This window comes from Macaca mulatta, chromosome 6, assembly GCF_049350105.2.
Source record: "Macaca mulatta isolate MMU2019108-1 chromosome 6, T2T-MMU8v2.0, whole genome shotgun sequence".
Lineage (NCBI taxonomy): Eukaryota > Metazoa > Chordata > Mammalia > Primates > Cercopithecidae > Macaca > Macaca mulatta.
The window spans coordinates 85,011,747-85,034,963 of NC_133411.1; the positions used below are offsets into that span (position 1 = coordinate 85,011,747).

Genomic DNA, 23,217 nt, shown 5'->3' on the forward strand with positions numbered 1-23,217 from the left:
CTGGTCTTCTGTTTCCTTTTTTTTTTTTGAGACGGAGTCTCGCTCTGTCGGCCAGACTGGAGTGCAGCGGCGCAATCTCGGCTCACTGCAAGCTCCACCTCCCGGGTTCACGACATTCTCCTGCCTCAGCCTCGGGAGTGGCTGGGACTACAGGCGCCCGCCACCACACCCGGGCAATTTTTTGTATTTTTAGTAGAGATGGGGTTTCACTGTGTTAACCAGGATGGTCTCAATCTCCTGACCTTGTGATCCGCCCGCCTTGGCCTCCCAAAGTGCTGGGATTACAGGCGTGAGCCACCACGCCCGGCGGTCTTCTGTTTCTTAAGAAAATGAGCTGAAATGTTTATGCATGGATGCAGGCAAACCCCAAGTTAGAGATTAACAGCCACTCTTTCAGTGCTGTCGTCTGGCAGCGGGAGAACAGGAGCAGCAATGACACAGACAGGGTGTAATCTGACCAAACACACCCTAGACCTCTCTACCTATTCCTAAATCAGCACAGATGCCTGCCTGCATCTTAGTAAAGTTGCTTTCTTCCTTGCAGTAATACTCTCTCACACACACCCTGCTCTGTTTGTGGCAGTCATACTTTGGTTAACACTTACAAATCAAAAGCTGTCAAGCTACCAGACAGAAAACACCATTTAGAAACTGTTATGTTCACCTTTGGAAAACTCCTGATAGTCATTTTTATTGGGTCTCTTCCACCACAAATTTGTAAAGCTATTTCCCATTTCTAAACATTAATTGCTATTTTCCTCTTAAAACGTGGTTTCAATGACACCAATACATGGCACATAAAACCACAATTCCCTCAGTGAAATAAATTACTACATTGCTGGGTTGGTGCAAACTGCAGTGCAGAACTATTAGCAGGCCAGGCCTGTTAATGTTGTGTGATACGCTGCTATTCTCTCAGGACAAACATAAATACGTTTTACACAATTTTTTGGCTTTGCCTTCCCCTTTTCCACTAAGATGTTGGTCTAGGAAGTAGAATCTAACTGCCTCACAAAGCAGCTGGCCACCAAGAATGGCCCTCACTGTTTAGCGTGTCTCCCAAGAAACACATACTCTCTAAGAAATCCGACCACAGGGCTCATTTAATTTTTTAAATAACTATTAATTTTAACTCATCTCAAAATACACACTCTAGAAATTCCTTGATTCTGAAAGCATAGGAAGCCCTGGTAAATGCCAGTTTCCAGCACCTGTCTGCTATGGGGAAGAGTAAACATGACACAGGAGCTCAGACACTCAGGAGCAGGCTTCGAAAGCGACTGGGTGGCATCACTCCAGCACGTACATGCACTACATGCCTAAAACAACATCAGCTACCTAAATGCTCTGAGTACCTCAGCTGAGGGGCAACAATTAGGGAGAAACTTTCAGAAGGCACTGGATTACTCAAAGCAGACTTCCTTATTACAATAGCAGCAACAATGAGTACTTACTAAATTCCAGGTATGCCTTACATAGGTTCCCTCATTTAATCCTCCTAACAATTTTATGAAGTAGGCATGATTATCCCCATCTTACAGATGAGAAGACTAAGCCCTGGAGAGAAGAGTAATTTGCCTGAGGTCATAGAGCCTGGGAATGGGGAGCAGGGCCTGGACCCTGAGCCTGCCTGACTCTTAAGGCTGGGTCTTCCCACCACACACCACACATTCTGCCCAGAGTTCAGTCCTTCCTCACTGTGGCAAAATGCAGCTGGGAGGGGCTATCTCCCAAGCATTCTCTTCCTCCAAGGAACCTGACAAGTCTCTCTAATGTTTCTAAACTGGTAAAACATTTAAAGGGACTGCATTATCACCAAACAAAATCTAACCCTGTGTATTTAATCATTAACAATTTTAGGCTACAGAAAATGCATGCTCTTTAGATTCAGGGTGAGCTGGGCTGCTTGTGAGGTACAACTGGTACCTCCAGAAACGACCAGAAGACATGGACTAAGAAGACCAGAAGACATGGACATTAGACCAGAAGACATGGACTAAGACACCATTGAGGCCTGCCTAGCTGGAGGAAGAAATTGGAGACCCTTACGGGGGAGTCAGGCTTTGTAAAGAAGGGGATGAAACTTGGGTGATGATCAGGGATCATATCCAGGCTGTGATAAAAGAGCGTGTATAATAGGCGAGGAAATCATCTAGAGGAAAATAGAGAAGATACAAATGGAAGAAAAGATGGGACACATCAAGACTTCTCTGACTTGCATTGTAAAAATGGAAGCAAATTCTTACAAAATAACCACAAACTTTGATTCTCATACTTCCACTCCATATAAAACTGTACTTAAGTGATTTAGATCTCATTCAGGGAGTCATTAATAAATGCATGTATACTATTTGACTTTGCAGGGAGAAAACCACGAATACGAACCAATCTTGTTGCTTATTAACATTAATTTTTACAGCGGACTGGAATCTTAAGAACACAGAACTCCATCACGTTAACATTCATTTTTAGAGCAAGTTGAAACCCCATGAATATAGAATTCCATCATGTTTCAGCATTTCATTTTGTAAACATGAACACTATTGTATAAATCTCCATTACCTTTCTTTCTGCCACTGTGGTTATAGACCCCCACAGATTGCTTTAAAAAGAGAAAGAGAAAGAAAGAGAGAGAGAGAGAACTATTGCATTGAAACTATGTCACATGCAGTAAGTATAGAAGTAAGCAAAAGGTGTGCCTTCATCCACAGGCAATGCTGAAACTCTTTTGCACTAAAGAGTGTGCATTCTAAAATACCCTCCATAAAAGCTTAAGGGTCATAGCTGGGGAAGGTGGGCACTCCCACCTCACTTTTGTTTATACTTTCAAGAATCCTGAAGAGAATAATCAAGTTTTCCCCACATGTAAATGAATGAATGAAACTAGATTTTCCAAGTAAGCCACTTTTTTATAACACATATGTATTCTTAATTTGTTTCTAATTTGCATGACTTTGCACACAGTATATTTTGGGTTCAAGTAAACATTTACCATTTGCTCCAAAGCACTACACTAGCACCACACAATAGGACAAGCTCATAGATAACGACATCAGTGCCAAAGAACAGCCCCCATGAGAAGTTCAAACACCAGACTATAAGGACACTACCACAAAATCACTTCCTAAAGGCCTGGTTTTCCCCAGAATAACAAAGTAACGATTAATGCCACTGTGCAACATGAAATACACTCTTTTCATTCAAGCTCTAATAGCCTAGACAACAGTCATTCTTCTTGCTGCTTTGGCGACCGGCTCAACCCACCTCTGGCTTTTAGAGAGCCTGCCAGCTTTAGATCAATATGTCCTGTGATCTTCAATACAGAACAGAAGCCACAACCCAACTGATTCTGTAGTCATCAATCAGGGTTTGACTCCAGCTTGTCTTCTGACCCACCGGGAGATCGGCTGTCTGCTACACATCCCCTGGAGAGAAGTGAGACGGGTTGTACAAAGCAGGCACCAGCAGAAGTCAGGGGAACCAGTGAAAGGGATTTTCCAGCCGGGCGCAGTGGCTCACGCCTGTAATCCCAGCACTTTGGGAGGCCGAGGCGGGCGGATCACGAGGTCAGGAGATTGAGACCATCCTGGCTAACATGGTGAAACAGAGCGAGACCCCGTCTCAAAAAAAAAAAAAAAAAAAAAGAAAGAAAGGGACTTTCCAGGAGGAACTGTGTTCTCTGTCGCAGAGGAGGCACACGAATTCCACCCAAAAATGGTCAGCTGTCAAGGATTCCAGAGGAAGCACTCTCTCCCCTAGATATCAGGTCAAGTGGTAAAGCCTGAAGGTCAATTTCAAGAGACACATCCCCAGCCAGGCTGGGAGGAGGGCCCAGAGTGGGCAGATGAAACCTACAAAGCAGCAAGCCAATAAAGTCTCAGCAGATCAGAGTTTGCGAATTTAAATAACATTTCTTGATTTTACAAATTCCCTTTGACAACTTTTAATCTTGAATTAATCTCCTATAACTATTCTAAATTTTAAAACTCCCTTGTAATTGTAAACCTCTTCTTGTTTGTGAATTAACCAAGAAGTTAAAAAAAGAGATAAACAAACAGCAATGCTTTGAGTTAACAGCCTAGAAGTAGCTGTGTGGTTTACCACCCTGGTTTTCCTTTTTTTTTTTTTCTTTTTGAGATGGAGTCTCACTCTTGTCACCCAGGCTGGAGTACAGTGGCACGATCTCGGCTCACTGCAACCTCCATCTCCCAGGTTCAAGCAATTCTCCTGCCTCAGCCTCCCAGGTAGCTGGGACTACAGGCGCCCACCACCACACCCAGCTAATTCTTGTATTTTTAGTAGAGACGCGGTTTCACCATGCTGGCCAGGACCACCCTGGTTTTCTAAGTGCAGCCCCCTGTAAGACCTGGTTTCCTTGGTTGGGGCCCATGGCAACAGAGTTGCAATTCTTCAAATGGAGTTGGACAGTGGCAGAGACCCTATGTGCAGGACTTCATCCTACTCCTGTTGCTACAGTGATCAAACATGACCTTCCAGTCACACCTGCAGCATTCTACACATACACACCACTCTACAAACAGAGGGTAAGTCTGATGAGCTCCAAGTCACACATCCCTCTGAAAAGGAGGGGACTGGGCTGCAAAAGGTGGGGAGGCTCCTAGCTGCCGGTAAGGAAAGGGGCAACTTCAAGCCTATTTTTTCCACAGTCATCTTGATTCTTCCGGGGAAGCTGAGCTATTGGGGCCATTGTCCAGCTTCAGAGGGTACCACTCACACAGAATCCAATGTGAAAGGAGCCCGATCTGCTGAGCAAAGTGGCAGTCCTGCCTCCTACCCACCCCCAAACCTGAGCAAGCCTGTCTTCACCACCAACTTTAAGAAGCCAGTTTGATTCTGCTACATCTCCACTTTCTAACCTATATATAATCTCAAGATAGCCTCAACTACATACAAGTTATCTGGCACCACGTCTACACAGACTTTTCTGCCTACAAATATCTCAGAGACAGTACTGGATTAGGAGTCGGAAGTCATATCTTCATTTATGTCATTCATTCACCAAACAAATGCATGTTAAGCACCTAATACAACGCAGGCACCAAAGGTATGAAGGTGAACAAACCAGACAGACAAGGGCCCCTGACCTCACAGGGCTTTAGCCAAGTTATTCAGTGTCCTAAACTGAAATTAAGGGGCTTAGACAAGAAGATCTGTGAAGTCCCTCCCAGCTTTCCTATTCTCCACTCTCTGCATTGGCTCCAAGAGGGGACTGAAGCATTCTGGAATGTTCTGCCTCCCTGAACAGATGCTATTTTAACTCCACATACATATAGCTCAGGTTGCGGCCATGTGACTTCTCTCCATTCTGCCAACCATAAACTACACATTTTCATCCCACAGTTATTAAACTAACCGGTGCCCTAGTCCAGAAGGCCCACTGGCATGCACATCTCAGGCTCCATGGCACAGGGACTCTCATAGCCCCATTCCTTCCAACGAGGAAATCTGGTTCCCTCAGATCCAAACTAAAGAAAAACAGGAGCAGGGCTGCCAAGCCTTCCTCACATACTGCCTGGGTTTGTTTATTTCTTCTTCATCAACTCACATCATTTCTGACACTGCACTTCAACATCCTGAACACAGCCAGGGAAAAAAGCCTTTAAGAGGCACTGAAGTGCGGCCAACTTCTGATTAGCCACAGTCCTGAAGGAAAGGAGCAGCACGTGGCCAAAGCAAGAGGACTCTTGCATCCGCATAGAGAGCGTCGAAGATTCGTGTACAGGATACGGAGAAGCCTTAGGGGATCAAGTGCACATTCCTCCCTCTCCACACCCCACCCCCAGCAATTCCCGTCAGACATTTCAGGAGAACCCCTGGCTGGAGTCTTGCCTTCTGGGAGTTCCTGAGGGCACTGCATCCACCAGAAAGGGAGGTGTCCGCAGTCTCCTTCATCAACTGGCAGGGGAAAATACCTGTATTGTATAAGCACGATACAAAAGTAAGCTATGATTAAATGTACTTAACAGTGGATAAGAGTCTTCACAAGCACATCTCAAGAGAAGTTTTCCTTTTTCTTCAGAGCTAAGTTGAAATATAGTAAGTAGGCCTGGCGCGGTGGTTCACACCTGTAATCCCAGCACTTTGGGAGGCCAAGGCGGAAAGATCACCCGAGGTCAGGAGTTCGAGACCAGCCTGGCCAACATGGTGAAACCCCATCTCTACTAAAAATACAAAAATTGGCCAGGTATGGTGGTGCACGCCTGCAATCCCAGCGACTCAGGTGGCCAAGGCAGGAGAACTGCTTGAACCCAGGAGGCAGAAGTTGCAGTGAGCCGAGACCGCAACACTGCACTCCAGCCTGGGCAGCAAGAGCAAAACTCCGTCTCAAAAAAACAAAACAACAACAAAAAACAAATATAGTAAGCAGAAATGTATGGAGTAGAGAGGAAGACGCTGAGGACAAGAAAGCCATCAGACATGAGACAGTAAGGGTGTGAATGAAGACGGACATGGGAAAAGCTGGGCCCCAGAAATAAACCAGCAAGACTCCTGAGGAGGCAGTGGATGCCTTGTGCTTTCGGATGATATGCACAGGCCCTGAAGTTAACCAGCATCTGCCTAAGGCTGTGTCAGACACTCCAAAAGCCCTTCCCACCCTCCCATCTCCAGCCTCCCTCACTTTCCTTGTCTCCCCTGGTCACTCTGCTTTCCTCCCCACAGAAAGAAACCAAGCTGCTTTTGGGGAATGGTGCCAGCTGGTGGCTAGCACAAAGAACTGTTTCTCACCACTACTTCTCTCTCCTTTCTCTTGAAGAAACCTTTATTGCTCTCCTCCTCATCCTTTTCCCTGTTTCTACTAATTTTGATCACAGAAAGCTTAATTTCAAAGTTAGAAGTCCAGGGATAGAATCCAGATTACCCACTTCCCTACAAGGAGACCTCGGGCAAGTCACAGGACCTCTCTTTGCCTCACTCCCTCTCTGCAAACATGAACAGAAATACCTGCCTACTCAGCAGGGCATTTATGAAGCCCCAAATAGGTACTACCACTCTGAACAGAACTGCATTCATCTGACAGAAGGCACAGCTGTGACTCTCTGCTAACTCTCTACCACGTGGTTTGACACTCGAATAATGCTCAGCTCAAAGGAATTTGTCTGATGACCACTATGCTCCAAATAAATCAAGTCAACAGCAGAGGACCCACAAGCCTTCCTCAGAAGTAAAAGACAAAGTCCCAACTCTGCAGGAGCTCATTTCTCTGGTGGATTTCTTCATTTTCAGATGGAATGCCATGTTCCTGAGTAGCTGGCCAAGTCCTACATCAGAACTTGTAGCCACTAACCTCTCACTGTGGCAGGAGATACCATCTGTTCCTGACCACAGTGCCCTGAAGGGTTACTGTGCCTCCCAGCCCCTCCCTTGGCACACTGGAAATCGAGCTCTCGTTTTACCAGGAGAGACATGGACAGGCCCTGTGTGGCTCTGCTGATCCCAAAATGCCATCTTGCTGTGATAAAGATCTCAAAAGGGCTAATGAAATTATCTCCTCTGCCTTTTATTCCTCAGTAACAACCACAAAATTAGATAAAATGACCCCCTGCTCCTCTAATTTAAGGCCTACTTTATTACCTTCAACCCCAATTCTCTCTCTTTTAAACGGATATGAGACCCTGAAGGCCCACAGGCCAATGGGATTAGTAATTGCCGGCTTCTTCCTCCTGGCCTGTTCTCCAGAGAGAATGTCTCCTTCCCCCAGGGTGGGGTCACAATCAGTTCAATCTTCATGCTTCAGAGACATCCCCTTTGAACAAGATCAGATGTTTCCCCACCCCTCCCTGGTGCTCCGCTCAAAGGAGCAGCAGCCCCTTCTCACTCAGAGTATTGGCATCAACTCAGCCAGAAAGGCAATGGCAAAAAGGAGGAGGTCAGCATGGTTAATTGTCCACCCGGCTAAAACACAGGCCCACTCAAACCAGCACCTTGGGAGGGCTGGTCACCCCCGTAAAATGTTAAGTGCACTTTGAACCCAGGAACAAGGAGAATGAGAACTATTTTCCCCAGCCTGCTGGGCTGCAAGGAGAGCTTCAGCTGTTTGTTTTCTTTTTCAGATTGTGGCCAAAAAGGGAAGAAGGACTTCTCTGCAGTCATGTCAAGCAAGCAGATGAAATGCAGGCGAGGTGAGCCCTGAAGCTTGGCCATTAGGAAATAAAGTCAGGAAAGATAAGCATCAATGGAAGAGGTCTGAAGGGAGCCAACCAAGTCTTCCCCAGATTTGAAGAAGAAACCTGAGAAAACAGGATTTTAGAAGTCTTAGACATTGCTCGATATAAGAATGATCCATAGGGAAAAGGAATCATATAGAATGCAGGATGTTTACTCTTTAACATTAAAAAAGATGGAAGAAGACTTTTTTTCAGTCTTTTGCCTATTTGAAAATGTTACTCCTATTAACTACTCATCCAAAGGACTTCCTTCTAAAACAGGTCCATAGTGTCAAAAAGACACTAAGGAACAGGAAACAGACATTTCTTAACTGAAAGCAGACATGATAGTGATAAAACAATACCTCCAATCTTTCTGTGAGGGAAAAAGTCTAAGATATTCCATTTAAAATCAACTTTTCCTGGAAACAAGTACCTGTACGTTTTCTTGAAATCAACAACAAAACCCCTACAGTAGATAAGACAAACTAGTCAATCAATCACAGCTGACAAGCTACCTGGTTCAAGTAAAAGGTGGTTCCTAAATTATGCATTGATTGTGCTCTGGAAATGGAATGGAGCAAATTCTTCCCAGAGGTGTCAATATATGCGTGTAGCTTTGCAATGAAACTTGAAAGGCTGTTTTAGAGACTTTGCTTCCTCTTTAAGGAACTACAGCTGAAGATAAAGATTTTGCCTGAAAAAAAAAAAAAAAATTAACAAAGGCTGAGAGAGGATGTACCATGTATTAATCTTTGTACTAATACCTGGTTCCCAGACATTTCAGCAATAAAGGAAATTGTGAGGCAGAGCCGAGTATGCTAATTGCACTGGAGTCCCAGATCAGGAGACAAGCTGCTGTGTCTGCTAGTTGCCTTTGCTCTGATTTCTCCCAAATGTCAACCCTTGACACAAGGGGCCCATGTTGGACAGTGTCTTTGGATCAAGTCCAATGTACAAAAGCAGCTGTATTAAAAATACACACACACCCTGACATACAAATTCAACTGATAAGGCACTAGCAGTCCCATCTTCAGAAATAGTAAACATTTCACCGATTGAAAACACAGGACCTTATTAACAAGTCCAAAACACATATGACAAGTTCAGAAGCTTTAAGGAGATTCAGGAACTAAACCACTTCTTGGACTACTTGGGGTAGTCAAGATTCAACTAACGACCTCTGTGAAGTGAGCCTGAACACACACTTGGTGAGCCCCTACGTGGAGCCGGGCAGCTCAATAACTTGAGGGTTTGACCTACTCCATCATGGTTGCTGCTTTTCCTAACATGATTAGAACTGCATTGTAAAACAAGAGGGGCTCTGAGGATCAGATATCTCCTGGAAGCTTGGTAAACTGCAGCTCATTATGAAGTGGCCAGCAGGGGCACTCTCCCTGCGTGGGGCAGTGTGGAGACCAGACTCCTAGCAAATGCCCTGCAGCAGCCTCTTCAGGGATGGTGTGACACAAACATTCAGTAACATCTCAAGTTCCAAAGACTGCTAAAACCCATGCATATTTTAACATCTGGGCTTTTTCATTTCATGTATTTTCTTAGCTTATTTTTCAAGTATGATAGACAAACTGATTCCATGGAGACTAGACATTCTCGGGCAAAGCTGAAATCCTCCTTCTATCCAAGCCCTGGGAAACTTGAAGACCATGAAGAGGGTCAGCTGGGAGTCAAGGTTCCTTTACTGCCTTGTCTGTCATTCAGTTCTCCTTCAGGAAGCTGTACAGCTGGGTCTCAGCACCACATAGAAGAAACCATGGGGAATTGACTATTTTCACATGGCACTTACTGTCCAGGAACCTCTACTAGGTTGTGGAAAGCACATGCAGAAAGCAGAAGACAATTTCTTTTGCTTTAGTGCTGCAAACACCCAGGATGGCAACTGGAAGGCTGAACAACGTGTAGTGTTAACGCAGAAGCAGAATAAGGCTGGGGCAAAACCTCAAGACCACATTCTCCTAGTGGCAGTAGTCTTTGGCTAGATTTAAGTGCCACCCCAGGCATCAGAGAATTCAGCCACCCAGCAGCTCCTGAAAGTACTCAACTCTCATTCTGGCTCCAACATTCAGGTGATCCACTGCCCTGAGGATTTCTACTCCCAACCCACAGGATAATGCAAGATCAACTCAAGCCAATCTGCAAACCTCTCAAAGCACCCAACTTTCTAAGAAGAGTAGGGAAGACTCAAGTGCACTGATTTAAAAGTGTCATATCAAAATTATTTAAACCTAAACTGTGCTTTAAAACAAATGTTCAAGTCACTGAGACATATTTTTATCTCCTTCAGGCTGCCCCTTGGGAAAGTCTACTGTTTGTTCCCTACTGCATTTACATTTAGATAATGTTCAATCCTATGGTGGTCTGTATGCCAACGGTAGGGCTGCCTGGGGGCTTCCAGGGTCTAGTTGACAACTCTGTCTCTCCAAGGTCAGCCAAGGAGTCTGGCTGCTCATGGCCACAGGTGGCCATTTAGAGCATTATGGCTCCATGACCTAGCATAACCTATGCTACTTGGGACGAACATTCTTCCATTTATTGAAAATATGTTCCATGCCAGAAACCATGCTAGGTGGGAGATGGTACCAAAAGAAACTCACAGACAAGAGGAAAAAGATGAGCACAAACAAGTAAGTAAAGCTCACCACGACAAGTTCAACGTGTTGTGTGAGCACAGAGAAGTGGCCATTCATTTTGCTGGGAAGCAGAAAAAGGTTACACTCTGAAAAGCCTCTCATTCAGAGAGTTGATAAACAGGTGAAATTTGGGGCCAGGTGTGGTGGGTTATGCCTGTAATCCCAGCACTTTGGGAGGCCAAGGCAGGCAGATCACTTGAGGTCAGGAGTTCAAGACCAGCTTGGCCAATATGGCGAAACCTTGTCTCTACTAAAAATACAAAAATTAGCCGTGTGTGGTGGCATGTGCCTGTAGTCCCAGCTACTTGGGAGGCTGAGGCAGGAGAATGGCTTGATTCCAGGAGGGGGAGTTTGCAATGAGCCAAGATCATGCCACTGCACTCCAGCCTGGCCTACAGAACAAGACTCCATCTCAAAAAAAAAAAAAAAAAAAGAAAGAAAGAAAGAAAGAAAGAAAGAAAAACAGAAAAGAAAAAGAAAAAAAGAAATTTGGGCTGAATCTTAAAGGAGGAAAAGGAATTCTAAAGCACGGACCTAAACAGAAAAGAAAAGGGTGTTGAAACAAAGGAAAGAGGGCTGAGTAATGAGAAAACCAGCCATGCCCACGAGCAAGCCAGCCAGGTAAACATCTTTACCAGGCCACTCACAACACCCACAGGGACCAATTTACACCTTTCTTAGAGAAGCCGCTGCCCCACATTTAAGGATTTTCTTTCTGTTGAATGAGAACATTGGGTGGTTATCAGAGTGCATTGTCATATCTATAGTATAGGGACACCCACCTGGCTGTGAGCAGACCCAGGTCCCTCACTTGCATGAGGTGCTTCCTAACAAAATGCAGAAACCATAGGCCAGCTGTCAACTCAAGAGTCTGCTTCCCAACTCACCTGAAAAACAATTGGAAAAAGTCATTTTTATTATTAACGGGAGTAGCCAGTCTTTTGATGGTTCCAGCAGAAATCCGCAGCCTATGGCTAAGCTCTTTGGTCTCAGAGCAGAAAACAAGGCTAGTGTTACCTGGCCAAGGGGCTGGATCAAACAGACCTAGGTGACAATACTGGTTTCACAACTCAGTGGCAGGGTAACTGCAGCCAGGTAGTTAACCTACCTGTGCTTCAGTTTCCTCCCCTGCAGTACCTATCTCAGAATGATTAGGAAGGTCTTCTATATGCCAGGCACCTTCTATATGCCTGGAAATGCCTGCATAAATGGGTTTCCTACCCTCAGGGAGCTTACAGTCCACAAAGAGAAATAAATAGGTTGCATTCACGACTTTGAGCAGCTGATAGGAGCTGAAGGGAGGAAAATACAAGGGGACATGGGAGCCTTTGCAGAGGCACCAGCTGATTTCCAAGGCATCAAAGGAAGCTCCCCAGAACAAGGGAGGGCTAAAATGAGGAGGTGGCCAAACTAAAGAGCATGCCAGGCAAAAGAAACAGTAAAATGGAGAGTCCTGGAAGCGAGAACACAGTTCATAAAAGAAAGAAGTTGGTGCCCACTGAAGCATTTCAGATCACAAGAAGCCTTCTTGCAGCTGCTTTAGGAGAGTTTGGACTTTACCTTAAGGCTAATGCAAGCTCTGACATAGAAGAGGACACTGGGATGGTTCAGATGGCTTTCAGCAACACCAGAGAGGAGAACAAACTGGAAGGAGGCAACAACACCCCATCTTAGCTGCCCCAAATGCCACATCTTGGTGTGTCATGAGAGGACAGAAAGACAATCCGTATGGTCAGAAGTGAAGCTGAGCTCCCCCGAGCATCTCCGGCAAACCACCAGTCGTGAAGCCCAGGTTCCTCCAGCATGAGGTGGTTCCTGCCAGGCAGACAATAGCTCAGCACCACTGCCTCAGGGGCAGAGTCTGCCTGCCTCAATACACCCCTACCAAGTGCCTGAGTGGCACCGTGTGGTGCAGCAGCATCACCTGGGAATGTGTCAGAAACACAAATTCTCCACCATCCCAGTACTAGTGACTCAGAATCTCTGGGGTGGGACCCACATTCAGTGTTTTCACAAGTCCTCTGGGTGACAGTGATGCTTGCTAAGGGCAAGTCCTGGGGGACAGAGTACAGAGCTGGCCCAGCCTACTAACCCAACAGCGACTCTGTGCTCAAGGCCTCACACTCCACAGTGCTTTGAAGCCCATTTCTGTTGTAAAAAATACACAAAGCTGGTTTTTATGCATGGCACCATTCCCAGTCCTGGGGACCAACGGGATAGGGGACTGAGCCACCTTTAAGGTGGGGAGGTGGAGGTGGTAGTGCAGGCAAGGCCCTTCCTCTTCTCCTGGGCCCTCATCTGTTTTAGGACAGGCAAAGCGAACTCGAGCTTTAAGGAAAGAGAACGCATGCTTCTCCTTTTAGACATTTCTCCTCCCACTTAGATACAGAATCTGACCGCTCCATAAATGAAACACTGAGGTTGCCCTGGAAGGCTCCATGTGGTTTTATCAGAGGGTCAAGTTTCTTCCTGGAGAGTGAACCAAACTCTGTGGTTACAAAGACACTAAGGCCCAGGAGCCATAAAGTAATTCAGGATTCAGAAGAGCCCAGTTTATCTTCCTCTTTCTTTGAATATCTATCTTCTCCTTACAAAAAAAGAAAAAGATTACCCCTCCCCCACAAAAAAGCATATTTCTGTAAACAGCAGGCAAGTTCTCACATTCTTGTTTATGTTTTTATAGCTCTTACTTTCTTTACAAAAGGGGATGAGGGGCAGGGGTGGAGGCCAAAGCATCAAAATAGCACTCAGGTCATGAAGGGAGATGATGCTCCACTCAGCTCCCAGGGCCTACCCCCAACACCAATGCCACCATGAGGGTGGCTGTGCTGCAGGAACTCACAGGAAGTCATGCGTGGTATGGGGGCAGTGAGGACACTATTCTCAGCGCACCTCAAGTAGTGCTGCAGAAACCCCAACTGCCTCCCCATGTTCAGGCAGCACCCTGTGTTTGTATGCTGCAGCCCTCTGACCTCCCCACCGGCCCCTGTGCCTGTGGTCCCACACCTCCAAAGGCTTTCCATGGCCAAACACACTGCCACACCTGCTAGCCCTCAACGATCACGGTTCTTCCACCCGTCTCTCCCCACTAGACTGCGAGCTTTCTGAGGGGTGTAATAAGCATGTGTTGAATAAATGACTGAATACACAGCCATATGGATTCACCTGGAATAAGAGTTTCAGGCCTGGATTCCATCCCCTCACCCTTTCCAGTCCAAAGAGGCAAAATGATTTGCCCAAGGCCGCAGAGCAAGCTGACGGCACAGGAAGGTCAGGGAGGCAGAACAGACAGTTCTTATCAATTTCTGCCTTTCACAGGCTGTGTTTCCATCTTTCCTGAGTACCATGCCCCCTTGAGGACAAAGATATTTTATGTGTGATAAGAATGGATTCATTTTTTGTATGTTTCATTTCAAGAACATGGAGGAACATCTTATGAACCTTAGAATGTGGGGCACTAAGCCCAATCTAGGGACAGAGCAGGGAGGCCAAGGGAAGAAGAGTTGGGAAATGGCTGTGAGCCGTGGAGTGGGTCAGTTCTTCATAGACGTTCCCAGAGTTCTGGTCCCTGGGGAGTGCTTCTGTGTAAGTCCTCTGTCAGTTCTGGTTTACTCCGGCAGCAGAGACAAGAGAATCTCCCAACCCATCCCCACTCTGTTCTGAAAACATATTCCACCACTTACACAAGCTTTGGCTTTGGCAGCAGAATGCCCAAGTTCAGTTTCTTTTTGCCAGCCAGAGGCTGAGAACTCTGCAAATGTAATGATTCTTTACAGATACAAAAGAGAAAGCATGAGCTAATGCACATTATCTAGGTGGCATGCAATCTCAGGAGAGTCAAGCCCTTCTCTTCAAGTCCCCTGGGAAAGATGCCCCCAACACTCCCACCATCCCCCCTTTCCCTGAGAGAAGGGAAGGTTTCTGTTGCTGGCCAAGCTCACCTGCTAAGCAGGTACAGAAAATGGATCATTTTCCAAGTCTTGGATTTAGCTTCTCTCTCAAAACTAAACTGACTTTAAAAAACAAAACCAGACGGGCGCGGTGGCTCACACCTGTAATCCCAGCACTTCAGGAGGCCGAGGCAGGCAGATCACGAGGTCAGGAGATCGAGACCATTCTGGCTAACACAGTGAAAACCCGTCTCTACTAAAAAATACAAAAAATTAGCCAGGCGTGGTGGCGGGCACCTGTAGTCCCAGCTACTTGGGAGGCTGAGGCAGGAGAATGGTGTGAACACAGGAGGCGGAGCTTGCAGTGAGCCAAGATCGCACCACAGGACTTCAGCCTGGCCAACAGAGTGAGACTCTGTCCCAAATAAATAAATAAATAAATATTAAAAAAAAAAAAAAAAAAAACCATCCAAAACAATCCTACGTACAATTATGGTGTTTAGTCTTAGTTTTCATATATAGATCACTTGGCTTTTCATTATAACTCGTATGTGAAATGGCCACATTAGAAATGTGCCAAATGCATCTTAAATGATATTAAAGTTCCCATCACACGCACACACCAATTAAATGAATGAGAACAAGTTCTGCCTAGTGCCCTCCCAGGCACGCTGTGCTTTTCTTGAGCTGCCTGGACACCTGGTGCCTGAGGCTGCCATCTGTGGCCCCGCATCCTGCTCTGCCCTCCTTGAAGAGTGGCCCATACTCCACTCTATCAATGTCCACTCCCTGTATACTCTGATCCTAAGAAGCATTCTATTAAGTTATTCCTGTTAACATATGAATCACAAATGCATCACCTGTCCTATGGATGCTTACACATCTAATAAGAGGCTTAAAGGGAAACACTTCACCCAATTTCTCTAATGGTAGAATTGTAAGCACAACACTAAGTGAATTCCACCTTTTGGGTAAGGAGCTATATCCAGCTGATTCCTCCACACTGACCATTTCCTACTTCATTGGTCTCATAAGCTGACTTTGCCCCTAAGGTAAGGCTGAGATGGATCCTGCATCTTTAGGAATAGAGGTTAATTTCCATACAATTGTGGAAGGGCAAACTCCTTAATCTCACAAGTCACCTGGATCAGAACCAAGTTGGTCTGTGGAGGATAGGGCCCCTTGTTCATCCATTTCTGGTCATCCATTACTTAACAATGCTCATTATCTCCAGTGTCTGAACCAAAGTAGGAAACAGTGGGAAAAATCACTATCAAGACATTCTTAAAGACTTCTCTACAGAGGCCCAAAGCTTGTATAGTCCAGTATCTTTGAGCACTTAATAGTCAGTATCTGTAAAACCTTCCTAAAAATAAAGGCTTCACAGAACTGACTTCTTACACTGTTAACAAAGGCCTCTCTGATTTGGCTCCATCTAAGATAAGAGCCTCTCTGTAAGAGCAAAAGCATGTGTTAAGATAAAAAGTGAAGTGGATTCAATGGGACAGAAGACAGCCCTTCACAAGCAAGTATCTAAGAGGCCAAGAAATAAAAAGGCAAGGGTGTCCCTCAGACATGGCCAGTATCACAGGCTCAGACAGACAGGTTTCTAAACGGATGCTTCTCTAAATCGGTTTTTCTAGAGCCTTCCTGATCATAAGAACCACCTAGAAGCTTTGTTTAAAAGATACAGATTCCCAAGACCCACTCCAGACCTATGAAGCCAAAACCCCTGGTAGGGTCTGGTAACACATATGTCTAGCCAGCACCTTAGTGGAGTGTCAGGCAAGTTTCAGAAATAATGCTCCAAATGAAACAATAGGCAACTTTTTAAAAGCTTTGTAATCACATAACCTTGAAGTTACAGGGTATGTGGGAAAATGCAGGTTTAATGGAAGGATGTTAGCGCCTTCTTAACCTAGTTAAACTTATGGAATATAACCAACCTGAAATGAGGAAATCATTTTAACTAACTTGGGGGGTGGGGGAAGCCTTCCCCTGTAGCTTTACCATATCTCAACTGGAAGAGCTCATAACCTCCCTGCCCTAAAGGACTGACGGCATCCCCGCACAGTGGCTCCCAACAGCTATTAAAGGCCCAAATGGAAGTGCCAGGGCTGAGGGCTCACAGTCTCATCCCAATAGAGGCCAGCCCTAAGTAGCAGGCAACCAACTTCAAGTCAGACCTCATGGGCCCTCCTGGCAGGCACAGTCCAGCCCTGACAGGTCTCGGCCGCCAGCTGCCTATTCCATAGTCTCTTTCATGGTCCAGTTGAACGTGAGGCCTTGCTATTCAAAGTGAGCTCCACAGGAGTAGCAGGGGCAGCACCATGGGGAGAGCTTGTTAGAGATGCAGAATCCTAGGCCCCACCCAGCCCTGCTGTATCACAGTCTGTATTTTAACAGGATTCCTGCCAGTTCTTGGGCACCGTCAAGCTTGAGAAGCCCTGCTGAAGGGGTATGGACTTCCCACAACTGGGAACATCAGCCTCCCCACTCGGGCTCCAGCCTCTCAGAAGCCTTCCTTCCTCCCTCACACTCTTTACTCAGGTTTGCTTGGAGCCAGATCACCATCAGCAGGACTCCATGAATAGCTGACAACCCAAAGCCCAGTTTTTAGGAAGTTAAAAGGAGGCAGTAAGTTCTGAATGTGTCTCGCATTCTCATCTGGCTATAACATCTGCCTCCCTTCGAGGGCAGGACTACAGACCTCGTGATCATAAATCAGCAGAGACAATCCAAAGTCAAACAATACCATGGAATGCTGGCTCTTTGGTTCCAGCACAATGTTAATGAGGTCGAGGTCACGGGTATGATTAGCTTCCTCTGTATCTTGGCACAGACTCCAACCCTCTGCCCTCCGGCCGCCTGCAAAGGCTGACGCACCCTTGGTTACTAAGAGAACTGGAGGAGAATGACAAGGGGAGGCTAACAGAGCAGCACCAGTTAATGACTCAAAGAACCTGAGTGACTGACAGGCTGCATGTATCAAAGAACGACTTGTGGCCCAGAGGGAAGGCTGACAAGACAGATGACCGGGTCAGAATTCAAAACTATCTGGACAGGCCGAACATGTCAGAACTGAGAAAGCTGAAATTTCACAAGAAGAAATGAAAGTCCCATGATCAAGGTTTCAAAAATCAAATATATACATCCCAAACTAGAGGAAATCTAATTGGATGGCAGTTCTTACGTTTTTTAAATTTTTTAAAACATTCAAGTTTTGTTGACCAATATGGATATTAAGAAAGCTAGAAGCCGCTTAAGGACCAGAAGTCTAGTTTCCAGACCAAAAGGAGCAGTGGTCCTTCCCTAACACGGCTGGTCAGACTATCCTAAAAGGCCCCCTGGCCACCTGTCCACACAGGTGTATACACAAACTCTCACACCTTCCCACCACCACCACCATTTGGGTTCTTATTATTCAGTGTGGCCTCTTCACCCCATACTGGCTACAGCTCTTTTTGGCTTTGCAACATAGTGTAAACATTTCACACATCAGCTTAGTTCCCTCTCATGCTGCCCTTTCTTTACAATACACTTAAGCACAAGCTGGAGAAAAAAAAAAAAACCCACATAAATAGTCGAGACAACCTAAGCACACTCACTTACCAAAAGGATTCAGATCAAAAATGACTTCCAGTCACCAGTTTAAGCCGGCACACTATGCTACGAATTACAGCATGGATCCACGCAGAGTCAGTAATTAAGTCGGTAATTATGAGTTTCCACTGCAGAAGAACCCTGAGAGGCCCACTATAAGCATGAGCAAATGAAAGAGTATCTGTTTAGACATACCTCTCCAGAATGTAGAATCATCTTCTCAGAACGGACAGCTGGCCATTTTAAAAAAGAAAACAAATGTGATTTTACATTGTTTTTAAAGTTGTGAGCCATGTTTTTCTTATGTGTCTATTTAATATACAAGTGTTAGTCATTTACAAATACAGAAACACTGCTTACTGGTAAGTTTGTAATTCCCAGACTATCCAGTCTGTTATTTTTAATTCAGAAAATGTGTTCTCTATGAGCAAGAGAAAGTTAATTTTTTAAGAAGTTATTTTGCCCTTAATAAGTGTGTGCCATGTACCACTTATCTGAAGATTGAATGAGGTTCCTGTGAATGCAATTACAGCCTTCCTTAAACAACTGGCTAAATGCCTTAAAACTAGAAAACATGTGAAATTCAGCCCAATTGCAGTCTGCCCCAGGAGAAAGGAAGTTTGAACTCCAGGTGCCCCGAGAACACAGCACAGTGTGGAAAGAAAGAAAATGCTGAACAATAGAATCAGGAGAGGAAAAAGAGTCCCTCTTAATTTTCCGGGCATGTGGGGAGCTTGTTGCTAAAGAAGTATTTCAGATCTCACTGCTGGTTAAGGTTCCACTGAACGGTGAAATTAAAAAAAAAAAAATCTAACATGCCAGTACAGCATTTATTTAATTCAGTATCAACCAGGTTTATTTCGGTACTTCTTATCAATACAACAGAAACACCTCACAAATCACACTTAAAATGTTTATGAAAACATACCAAACATACCCACTATAAGGGGTGGGGTCTTCCCTATCATTCAGAGGAAGCTGCCCCATTCTGGATCTGGGTCACAGCCCCCAGTCCTAGGTACATTCCTGCAGCCTTCCAGTATTTATAACTGTATCAACAATGAGGAGGAATGTCAGTTCTGTTTAAAGACAGGAACTGCCTTACAAAAGATGCACTATGGATGTAAAGCGATGTACGATGTTGTGACCAAAACCACTGCTACAGTTTTGTACAGAAACCAAAATATTTCCCCAGTTCTTTAGTTCTGATTTCAAAAAGCAACATGCTACTTATAGAAAATCTGAGAAACAGAAAAATAAAGAAAAAAAATAGTCACTCATAACCCCACTAAGATAACCAGGTAAAATTTTAGTCTCTGTCCTTCCAACCCTGTTAAGCAGGCAAGGATGAGGTGAGGTGTTATTGCTGGTTGCACAGACTAACAATAATTAATCATCCCCACTGGACTTACCCTAAATCCACAGCAGTAAGAGGAGTAACGGTTGTGCCTGCAATTCAACAAGCATTCACGGGGGCCTGCTTGGCACACTCTCATTTATGCCACAAATGAATGAAATGCAAATTAACACCAGTAGCCCTTGAGGGTCATTTGGTAACCTCAAAAAAGAAGGTAGGTAAACCTCATCCCTGGTGGACATGAAAACAAGAGTTAGTTCTCCTAGCACGGAGAGTAGGAGAGCCTGGCCACCCTCTCTAAGGCAAGGGAAGGAAATGTTTCAGAGGAAGGGTGTGCAGAGCAGTTGGAGATGAAGACCTGGGAACTGCACACGTGTGCAGCTGCCCATTAGCAATGCATGGGTTCCTGGGAATCTGTGTGCTTTTAGGACCAGAGAGATTCAACCCACAAGGGAAATGTTCTTAGTCTCACAAACAGGGAGAGCTTTAAAACCGTCAGAACACCCTAGTTTCCGTGTATCAACCTGGGCTACTAATCATCCACTTATTACCCTCGTGCAGTCAAAGGCCAGACAACCTGGTTACCTCTAGTTGAACCATTCTCTGTGCTTAAGGCACAAGGAAAGAATTGTTTCTACTGCTGATGTCACCTCAGTGTTAAACATTGTTCATTATTAACCAGCTCAAATATTCTTCTTTCAAATACTATAACTGGGTACAGGTTTCCTCGCTTATTTTTTTTAATGTGAAGAGTTGTAAAAGTTAGTTTGACTGAACTTCAAAAGTTCACCCCCAAGTAAATACCTTGGAAGTCTTGTTTAAGTTTGACAAAAATATCTGTAAAATAGTCTCCATAAAACCACTTAATCATTATAACGTGTTATTAAATCAAAGTCAGAACAAACCCAGAAGAAAAATCCAAATACACTGAGGTTCTCCTTTCCAGTCCTGCCAAGTCTCAAAATCAAAGTTGGGTGTTTCTCTTGACCTAGCTGATTAAAGTTTAGGAAAACATGCAGATAACACACCTCTTTAACCGTATTCAATATCTTGTAGATATACACAAAACTAGTTTACATTCTCAGCAAGTGAAGTTCATCTTACATTTTCTTAAATATATTTATTGCATTTAAGAAAATGTACAGTATACACACACACACACACACATATAGATGTTCAAGCTGCTATAATATCATAGATGGGGCAGCTTAAACGACAAACGTTTACTTCTCACAGTTCTGAAGGCTGGGACATCCAAGATCAAGGTGCCAGGAGATTTGGTTCCTGATGAGGGCCCTCTTCCTGACTTGCAGACAGACAGCTGCCTTTTTGTTGCATCCTCACACACTGGAGAGTGAGCTCTGGTCTCTCTTCCTTTTCTCATAATGACACTGGTCTTATTATGGAGGTCCCACCCTCATTATCTCATCTAAGCCTAATTACCTCCCAAAGGTCCTACCTCCACATACTATCACATAGAGGGTTAGGGCTTCACCACATACATGAATCGGGGAGGACACAAATATTGTCCTTAACACACACGTGTGTGGTATCAATTTTATCAGTTATACATCCTAGCTATCAAACACATTCACAACCACTCCATGTACATTCCTCTTAACTATCTCAGTTTAAAATAACAACAAGCAGACCTCACCAAGTCTGCAAAATCACATCAGTACGCGCCTGGTCATTTGAGGCCAAAGTCAAGGGCTTGATGGACAATCAAGCCAGTCAGGCCTGGTAAAGGGATCAAAGAGAAAATTTCACTTACAAGGACACAAATTACTCTTGCACCTAGCATCAGTTAGTAAACCTCGACATGCCAAGCAAGAGAGGGAGGCCTCCCTACAAACACTTGCCACTACCGTAAAAAGAACTCCCTCTATCATCTCTAGCTCCAGACCTCGCCTCCTGCCTCTAAATCCAACTTTTTGGTGGACATCTCTCCTTGGAAGGCTTATGGTTCAGTTTTGGATTCAACTGAACTCATTACTCCTTGCCATCTCTCTCCAAACTGAGGTTCCCACAACTGCTTACCTCAGTGAAAGGTGCCATGACCCGTAACAGTCAAAGTGCACACTCCCTCTCCTAGGGGACCACCCCGGGAGATGAACAGGAAGTGGGGTCAATATCTGCAGGCCTCTCCTCTCTCCGCCACCCAGTCCGGCCAGGATTTCTGCACTCTGGTCCTAGCCTCCCAGCTCACCTTGTTCCCTGCCCTCTTTGTTACCTAGCCCACCTTATGGCCATGGAGCTCTTTCTAAAGTGCGATATGATCACAGCATTCACCTGCTACAAATGCACCAGCCTTCGCACAGCTTTCAAGATGAAATGCAGACTCCCTTAGCTTAGTGCCCAAGACCCCAAACCCTCAGGTACTTCCCAGCACAACCTTGACTCTAGTCCAACAACTACTGTCAGTGCCCTGGCTGCACTATACCTTTCCAAGCCTCCTAGACTCCAAACTTACGTATTATCTTATCATGTATTACTGCAGTTTTTAAAGTAATGAAAAAAAAGAAACAAAACCTTGAAAGGTGCATGATGAAACAAGTATTCACTCTTTTCTTTCCTCTTTCAGCCACATCTTCTACACCAAGAGAGAATCAAGTATTTCGAATGCCAGCTGAGACTCTTCTCTGGACACAATCTGGCTTTTATAAGTCGATGATCAGATCCTACCTTTGACTCCTTCTTTGCCTTTCTAAGGCTGATATGTCTCACGTGCCGGAAAAATTGCTGGTTTTTTTAATAAAAAAGATTGTATTTACTTAGAAGCATTATGTCAACAAAACAGCCACAACTTTTTTGTTTTTTTCTGCAATTACAGAATGGTATTCAGTTAGCAGAACATTCATAAAAGCTGCATCAGAGACAACTGAAGATGAAAATACTACCAACCCCATATATTAACTAATTTGTGCTGTGCACCAACAAGAGCCTGCTTTAAATTTACATGCCAGTTTACAAGCCCTACACTGTATCAGGAAAGGTTAGTGGCCACTGAAAATATCACCAGGGTCGGGCATGGTGGCTCACGCCTGTAATCTCAGCACTTTGGGAGTCCAAGGCAGGCGGATCCCTTGAGGTCAGGAGTTCGAGACCAGCCTGGCCAACATGGTGAAACCCCATCTCTACTAAAAATACAAAAAATTAGCCAGGCGTGGTGGCGTGCACCTGTAGTCCCAGCTACTCAGGAGGCTGAGATGGGAGAATCACTTGAACCTGGGAGGAGGAGGCTGCAGTGAGCTGAGATCATGCCATTGCACTCCAGCCTGGGTGACAGAGGGAGATTTCATCTCAAAAAGAAAAGAAAATACCACCAGGACAAGACTATCTAAAGATAACATTTGGTAATGTGTTAACTATACAAAAAAAGACAACGTACGGTTTAAAAACAAATGTTACACAGTCTTTCATTTCAATTTCTTTCTTTAAAAGAAGTGAATTGTATATAGGGAGTTTAAATGCTTTATAGATAAGGAAAAAAACCTGCTAGAACCAACTTATTCATCATCATCATCTTCACCTTCCTCTTATTCCCTCTTTTT

At 44.9% G+C, this 23,217-nt stretch overlaps 1 protein-coding gene across 5 annotated transcripts in view; it reads right to left on the minus strand.

The window, feature by feature from the left end:
• The window catches only part of LHFPL2 (LHFPL tetraspan subfamily member 2), a 167,709-nt gene that overhangs the window by 140,125 nt on the left and 4,367 nt on the right, over positions 1-23,217 (minus strand). For 3 of the 5 annotated variants that reach the window (XM_015140201.3, XM_078004166.1, XM_078004165.1), the window contains exon 2: positions 11,596-11,700. The exons of the other annotated variants lie outside the window; for them this stretch is intronic. The gene's annotated coding sequence lies outside the window, so the exon portion shown is untranslated. The remainder of the gene's footprint in view (positions 1-11,595; positions 11,701-23,217) is intronic. 5 annotated transcript variants of the gene reach the window in all.